This window comes from Hyperoodon ampullatus, assembly GCF_949752795.1.
Source record: "Hyperoodon ampullatus genome assembly, chromosome: 1".
Classification (NCBI taxonomy): Eukaryota; Metazoa; Chordata; class Mammalia; order Artiodactyla; family Ziphiidae; genus Hyperoodon; species Hyperoodon ampullatus.
This window is the reverse complement of record NC_136914.1, coordinates 91,759,778-91,768,129: the sequence shown is the minus strand read 5'-3', so window position 1 is coordinate 91,768,129 and position 8,352 is coordinate 91,759,778.

Sequence of the window (8,352 nt, the reverse complement as noted above, 5' to 3'; positions counted from 1 at the left end):
GCTATGTATAAAATATAACATATCCCTACTAAAGCAAGGGTTGGGAGAAGTGGTTTATCCTGGGAATACAAGATTAGTTCAATATTCTAAAATAATCAACATAACTCACCATATTATATTAATAGACTAAAGAAGAAAAAGCATAAGATCACTTTAATGCAAAAAATTCAACAAAACTCAACATACATTCATGACAAAAACCCAAGCTGATAAAGAGTATCTATTAAAAATAAAACTATAAGGACTTCCCTGGTGCCACAGTGGTTAAGAATCAGCCTGCCAGTGCAGGGGACACGGGTTCGAGCCCTGGTCTGGGAAGATCCCACATGCTGCGGAGCAACTAAACCCATGTGTCACAACTACTGAGCCTGCACTCTAGAGCCCGCGAGCCACAACTAATGAGCCTGCGTGCCACAACTACTGAAGCCTGCATGCCTAGAGCCCATGCTCCACAACAAGAGAAGACACCACAATGAGAAGCCCATGCACCGCAACAAAGAGTAGCCCCCGCTCGCCACAACTAGAGAAAGCCTGCACCCAGCAACAAAGACCCAACGCAGCCAAAAATAAATAAATAGAAAATAAATAAATTTATTAAAAAAACAAAACTATAGCTAGCATCATATTTAAGGATGAAAGACTGGATGCTTCTCCTCTAAGACTGGGAACAAGGTAAGGCTGGCTACTTTCACAGTTCCTATTCAGCATCATCCTGGTCAGTGCAATAAGGCAAGAAAAAGACATAAAGCCATATAGACTGGAAAGAAAGCAATAAAATTGCCTTTATTCACAGATGACATGATTCTCTACATAGAAAATGCCAAGGATTCTAAAAAAGTTCCTAGAACTATTAAGTGAGTTTAGCATGGTTGCAAGATACATGATCAATGTACAAAACCAACTGTATTTCTCTCTATGTACCATGAACAATTAGAAAGAGAAGTGTTTTTTTGTATCTTCTTCTTTTTTTGTTTTAGATTCCACAGATAAGTGATAGCATATCATGCTGACCTGGATTCAACAGGTCAACACTGGAACCCAGCTTATGCAGAAGAAAAGGCTCTAATCAGTTTAGGATTTAGAAGGCAGAATTTTTTTTCCATTAAAGAAGGAGAGAGTTTTGCAGCTGATGCTCATGGCTGCTCCCTTTACAGTTCTTCTATTTTGTGAATTTTTTATCTATTACTTAGTAATCTTTCAATATAGTTGGCCTGAGATGAAAATGTCAGCTTTTTGTTCTTGATCCTGCACTAACATGGATCATGTTTTTGGCTGAGAGCCACTTACTTGGGGAAATAAGAGGTCACGTGATAGATGGATTATGAAGAAAATGGCAAATAGAGAGAACCTTCCAGACCATGCATAGCTGCTGCAACCTGAGACCATCTTTGCTCTGATTGATGCCTCAGAAGAAAGGAAGGTGGGGCTCCTTCTAGGCTGATGGATGATTTGGGGAGATGTTGTCAAGTGTTCAGTCATCCACCTCACGTGCAGCTCAGCGTAGTTTCTGGCCACCATGACAACTGGCTTCCACCATCAGATGAAGACATACAAAATAAGATGACTTTAGAATGCTTTCAACTCTGAAAACCTCTTTTGTTGTGAAAGGATGCATTTTGCGACAGTGGATGCACTTCCCTGGAAGGGAATGGCTGCACTAATTGTTTTGCCACAGCAGCTTATAATTTCTCACAAATGAAATTGCTGTCACCAGCAGGAACATCATTTTGGCCAGTGTAGAAATAAGCAACAGCTTCCCGCTGCAGCCCACTCTTTCTGCAGCCTTCTACTTTCTCTGAAAAGTGATACTAAATGTTGCTAGAAGATTCTGCTCATTTAAGGATAAATGTGGTGTCCTGTCTTGAGGCTTCACAGAAGTCACTGGGGGTGACCTTAGTCTCACCTGATCCTGAGTGGCCTTGTGCACAGCACCTGAACCCACGAGGTTAACAATCCTTGGCCTTTTACTTGGAAAAACAGAAACCAGCTTTGTCTCATCTTGGGCAGCATAGCATCCACAGATTCTTCTCTCTCTAGGTGCTCCTTCCATTTGGAGACATGATTCTAATCATGTACAGAAGAGCAGCTGTGTTCCAGGTGGTCCCCATGTTAGCTCACCTTGTGCTTTTACCTTCACCCATTCGTTTCAGGGAAAATTTCCTTGGAAAGCATGAGGCAATGTAAAAAGCAAGAGATCTGCATTGAATAGTGAATGTTAAGTACAGAGAAACTGAACTTCATGCAGAGTATATGTTAGAATCTGTTGAATGATAAATGCAAATGCAGGCCATTTTCATGGCCCTCATCTAAATTCTAAATCATTGGTAAGAATTACTGCAAAAGAAACAGTTGATTGACCTGCTTTTATGTTATAAAAATGGAACAAGTATTATACAACAAATCTCTTTTCTTGCTATTTCATTTTTATTATTTTGTTAATGTAATGAATGGTTGTATCTGCACAATATATAAATGTTATTAGTGTCATACCTTGCATGCACCATACACCTCCCTTTCTAGGATGCACGAGGCAGCCCTGGAATACACATGTGATTGTGTAGGTACATAATTTGCTTCCATCCTCATGAAGTAGTTCTCAAACTCCTCAGTATTATAAAGCTGCTCACTTAATGAAAGATGTAGCTACTGTGAACAGGAGCATATTGTTTTAATTGACTAATGCTTCTTGGCTAAATTAATTGAATTAGATATTTAAATAGGTGTAATTTTCTCTCCGCTAGACAAAATTGTCAAATCTGAATCTAACATCTTTCAATAAGTAAAAGAAACTTTTAAAAAATGAAGGAGGAAATGGCCTTTGCTATTTTAGAAATACAGCAATTGTATTTTGATAATCTTGAGCCAAAGAAAACGTATTCTTTTATATTTTTTAAGATTCTATTCTTTTCTTTAATTGAACTTTTAAACAGGCAGCTGAATTAGTGTAAGACCATCTTAAGGGGGAAAATTATTGAGTAATTATACATTTAACAAAATAGAGATTCACTTTGGGGAGCATGGTATCTTTAGTTTTTCTATGTCTATATTTTACTTGGAAAGTGTGTGGAGAATTGAAAATCATTTCCTTTTATATGTCTTAGTTGAACTGAGATTTTTATGAACAGTTAAGGTTGAGAGAGGTGATAAGTTAATCTAATGAGATAAAAAATACATGATGGTTAGATTGATTGCCTATAAATTTTTTATCTTTCATTTCAAGGACATGTAATGTTCAAATTTGAATAAAGGAAATTATAAAAGATTACAAATCTTAATTGATACATAGCTTTAAAAGATTAAAAGCAGTCTAGATAGTGGAAGAGGAAATTAATGAAGTAATGTATGCTATCATTTCTCTGGATGTGTTGTTTTTTTGTTTTTTTTGTTTTTTTTGTTTTTTTTTTTTGTGGTACGCGGGCCTCTCACTGTTGCGGCCTCTCCCGTTGCGGAGCACAGGCTCTGGACGCACAGGCTCAGCGGCCATGGCTCACGGCCCCAGTCTCTCCACGGCATGTGGGATCTTCCCGGACCGGGGCACGAACCCGTGTCCCCTGCATCGGCAGGCGGACTCTCAACCACTGTGCCACCAGGGAAGCCCTGGATGTGTATTATTGAAACGACCATCTTGGAAATTTATACAGGTTATCTAATATAAGGCAACTATGTATAGAACATGACACCTTGCTGCTACAGTAAATCTTGTTTTCAAGATATTATATGATACTACAAGTTTAAGGATATTATTCAAGTGTGTGTAATCACCATATACTTTAACTTTATAAAACTGTTCTAAAGTCTTTTTATTAAAAAAAACTCTTTCTTTATTCTCTTAAGCCAGACACAAATATGCACCTTTTTTTTTTCCCTTGTTATTTGCACAGTGGAGCCTGAGATTGATAACAATTCAGATGTTTTGACTGAGGGAATGGTTGGACTACTCATAATCAGGGAGTCTGTGAAAGTCTTTTTTACTTTACTTAACATTTTCTTATGAAAGTTTAAAAAATATAGAAAACATGAAAGAATTTTACAGCAATCCCCCACATATTTACCACTTAGATTCTACATTTAACATTTTACTATACTGGATTTATCACACTTCTATCCATCTAGCCAATCCCCTATCCATCCATCAATCCATCTTACTTTTTGATGCATTTCAAAGGAGTTGCAGACATCAGTATACTTCCCCTCAAGTACTTCAGAATGCTAACATTAACTGGAAATATGAAAATCTTTTAATAGCAAAAGAATTAAAAATCACTTGTCTGGAGAGGAAAATAAAGTCCTTGGATACTTGAAAAGAAAGAAAAAGTTACAGTTTGGACACTTGGATGAATTTCAGTGTTTAATAGCTAAGCCTCAGAAAAATAAAGACAAATCAATAACACAGCTCATGATGATGGTAAAAACAAACCTCTAAACCCCTGAACTTTCATCAGCAGGAAGAGGGCTTTGAAAGTCAGCCATCCCCCCAAAAGAGGCATTTTCTGTGAAGCCCAGCTCAGATAAGGTTGTAGAGGTCCCTTCCCCCCACCCCCCACCCCTTTAAATATGGGCTAATCCTGACAAAGGCAAAGAAATAGAAGAGAGCTTTCTACCTACAAAGGCAGAAAGTCATTAGCTGACCTGGCTATTGTTTCAGCATTCTGGATAATCTATTAACCAGCCAATTAACTCCCAAGTAAGTAACAAGCTGCTACAAGCTAGTTCTAGTAATTTCTAAAATCCAGGTGCTAAAGAATGTAGAGCTGTTAGTGCTTGCACTACCAAAATGTAACAGAGAAGTGGCCACATGACAAGGAATTAGTTGATTTGGCCTCTCTGCATTCTAAACACATCAGGACCAGTCTGTGTTTAGGAGAAAATATTTAATAAGCTTTGAGAATGCTAAGAGGCAAATCATCTTGGGTGTCAGTGTTGCTAGTCCAGTGTCTGACCTAACTGCATGCAAAGAATTTTCTCAGTGGATTTAACATTCAATGAATTTCACAGAAATCTAATTTTCAACCCTAAACTTCCATTCCGTAGTGAACCATGACCACCTCCATTTTCTGTTGAAGATGGTCTCACAGAATTTTTCCTCTCTGATTGGTGCTTGATTTATAAAAATAAGGTCTTGCCCTTTTTGGCCCACGTCCAGGCATGACAGGGAGGCTCTGTTAAGCCCCTAATCTCCACCGGGAGCTCTTTTGGAAGCTGAGGGTTCAGAGCAGTGATTCTTGCCTCCAGGTGTTCCCTGAAGTAGCCTCCCCCCTCCTCCACCTTGCTATCTAGTCCCAGCGCCATGGCAACGATCTTAGCCTCTGATGATCTGGATCAGGGAGAACAGAGGCTGGCCTCAGCACACCGGCTCTAAGGGACCCGAGAAAGGGGACTCCATTTCCGAGATAACTCTCACTAAATGGAGGTCTTGGGGCTGTGGCCAACCACCGTCTAGGTAGGCATGGGACCTAAAGAGGAATATTTGAATCAATGGGGAGAAAGAAAGGGGTCCCAGAAAGTTTCCATAACCTGCTAGACAGACCTCCACCCAATATTTGCAGGGCCCATGGCAAGGTACAAATGGAGGTTTGTATACCTTATGTCTAAACATCTAGAAGGTATAAATAACCTAACAAACTGTTAAACAAAATATATGTATACTTTGACAAATATACCTTTATTAAGACTTGGAAGGCTGGGTTTGAATTCAGAATTCCTGGACTCCTCTGAGATCTGAGCTGGAACATGACAGCACAGGAAGATCAGTTCCCAGCCACAGCCTGCAACCTGCTCCCCTCTCCCTCCCTCTCACACCCTCCATCCCGTCCCATCAAACACAGCCTGGGCTTCCTTGGCCTTTCTGTCCCAGCTCCAGCCACGTGCCTGCAAACAGCGGATCCGTGGTCTCCCCTCAGGTCCAGGGGAGCAAACATACTGGGTGTGGTCCACTCTCTGGAGCACAGACTCCTGGGGCTCATCCTCTTTGCCCACAGATTCCTCACCTAGTAGGCAGGGATGCAGCCCAGTGTTGGCAGGACACTTTAAAGCGTGGGGCCATCTTGCCTGGTCCAAGGCAGTTTTATAGGAGCTCTCATGTATTTTGAGATGAAGCTTACTTCTTAAAGAGGTGATGGGGATGGGGGGGCAGGGGGCAGGGCACTACTTGGAGTTCATTTATTCACTTAATTGATATTTCTATGAGTGTGTTCTATATGCTGCTGATACAACTGCAGATAAGACAGAGTGACTTCCCTTGGATGACTTTCAGCCTGGGGGTAAAGACAGACATTACACAGCTCATCATGGCAATACTTTGATCACAAATGTATTGAGTGTTGTGGAGGAGAAATACATGGCGTCAAGAGAGTATTCAATAGGATTTGACTTGGTCTAGGAGGCAATCAGAGGAGGCTTTCTTAGGGAAGTGATGTTTAAGCTGAAACACGGAGGATGAATACGAGTTATTCAAGAGGAGACCTGGGAGTGGGTGGGGGAAGGGTTTCATACAGAAGGAGCATATGTGTAGGCAGCTGAAAGTGGGTATCCCCAAACTGCTGTAAATCAGGGGTAGGAGGTAGGGTGAACCTCAAGAGAAGGAAATTTCTGATGGGTAACTTATTAGCAAGCAGGAGCATGGAGAGAACTAATGTGACCTGAGTTCCTACCTGGACCAGCCTCTGCTATGTGCCGAACACAGAGCGTCTCCGTTATCACTGACCATGACCTTTGCCCAGAGGGTTAGCACCATTGTCCTATGTTCGCAGGAGAAAGATGAGGCTTAGAGACTTAAGTAATTTTCCTAAAGATGCACTTATATTCAGAAATGGGATTGTATGCTCTGTAAGTACTTAAGAGAAACAAATAACTCAGTGAATTGGCTTTTGAATTGTTCTCTTCCTTCCTTCCTTCGTTCCTTCCTTCTTTTCTTTCTTCCTTTCTTCCTTTTTCTTTCTTTCTTTCTCTCTCTTTCTTTCTTTCTTTCTCTTTCTTTCTCTCTCTCTTTCTTTCTTTCTTTCTTTTTTTCTTTCTTTCAACATGTATAAATTGAAGCTCTGTTGAAAATAAATATCAGGACAGTATGATGGTATGTTGCAAAATATATGTTTATTGGATTTTCTTTTGCTTAATTAAACTCCTTTTAACACATCACGACCAAACTCTCTGAAACTTGGAGAAATGGTGTCAGTGTCTTGGGTAGTCCAGGAGCTATTTCCACAGATTTCTGGGTGGGGCTTTAAAAAAAGAGAAGTAATATTCTCATAAAGTATCTGTTTATTGACAGGTATTTAAAGAAAGAGAGTGAAAGACTAAGTCAGGAGAGATGCAGGGAGAGAGGGAAGACTGAAAGAGAAAAGAAAGGAAAAACTCTCCTATTGGCTTTTGTGTTTGCACACACACCCACCCACATACACACACACTCACAAAAACTTAGGAGTTCTTCAGATTGGACCTTGAAATTGTGATCTATTCCTGGAAACTAATGGGACAGGGTGCTAGCAGTAGCCCAGTTTTCAGTACAAATGATGTGGGGTGTGAGTGTGAGGCAATCCGTACAGCGTAGAATGACTCTTAAGGAGCATGGTGTCTGAAGTCAGACCCTAGTTGAAACATCACCCCACCACCTGCTTGCTGAAAGGCCTTGGGCAAGACATTTAACTTTAATTCCTTACCTGTAAAATGAAGTTAATAATAGTACTGCCCTCACAGAATTATAGTGAAGTTTAAAATAAACGAAATCATCCATGGATAGCAGATTCCCTTGGACGCCTATTCAATAGTTCTCTATTTCTTCCTTGCTGACAGATCACTGTTTTGTTTGGGGATTTGCAGACCACCCACAGGCTCAAGATAGCTGAGCTCTACCTCTGGGCCCAGGGAGGCCAATTGAAATGATTTCTCGGGCTTCCCTGGTGGCGCAGTGGTTGAGAGTCCGCCTGCCGATGCAGGGGACACGGGTTCGTGCTCCAGTCCGGGAAGATCCCACATGCCGCGGAGCCTGCGCGTCTAGAGCCTGTGCTCTGCGACGGGAGAGGCCACGGCAGTGAGAGGCCTGCGTACCGCAAAAAAAAAAAAAAAAGATTTCTCTCCTTTTGTCAGAGATATATAGGAACTGATTCTTTCTGCTGTTTCTTCTATGTTGTGATGTCGGGAGCTGTGCAGCCATTCTGGAGCCATGAAAGGAATTAGCTAAGGACAAGCCAACCCACTGAGAATGGCAGAGTGGAAAGGAGAGAAGAACCTGTATGGCCAATGACATTGTTTAGCCACTGAATTATCCAAACCTGAAGACATTTGACCTTTGGTCTTATTGTAGATAATACATGTCCTATTGAGATAATAAATGTCCTTGTTGTTTAGGCCAGTTTA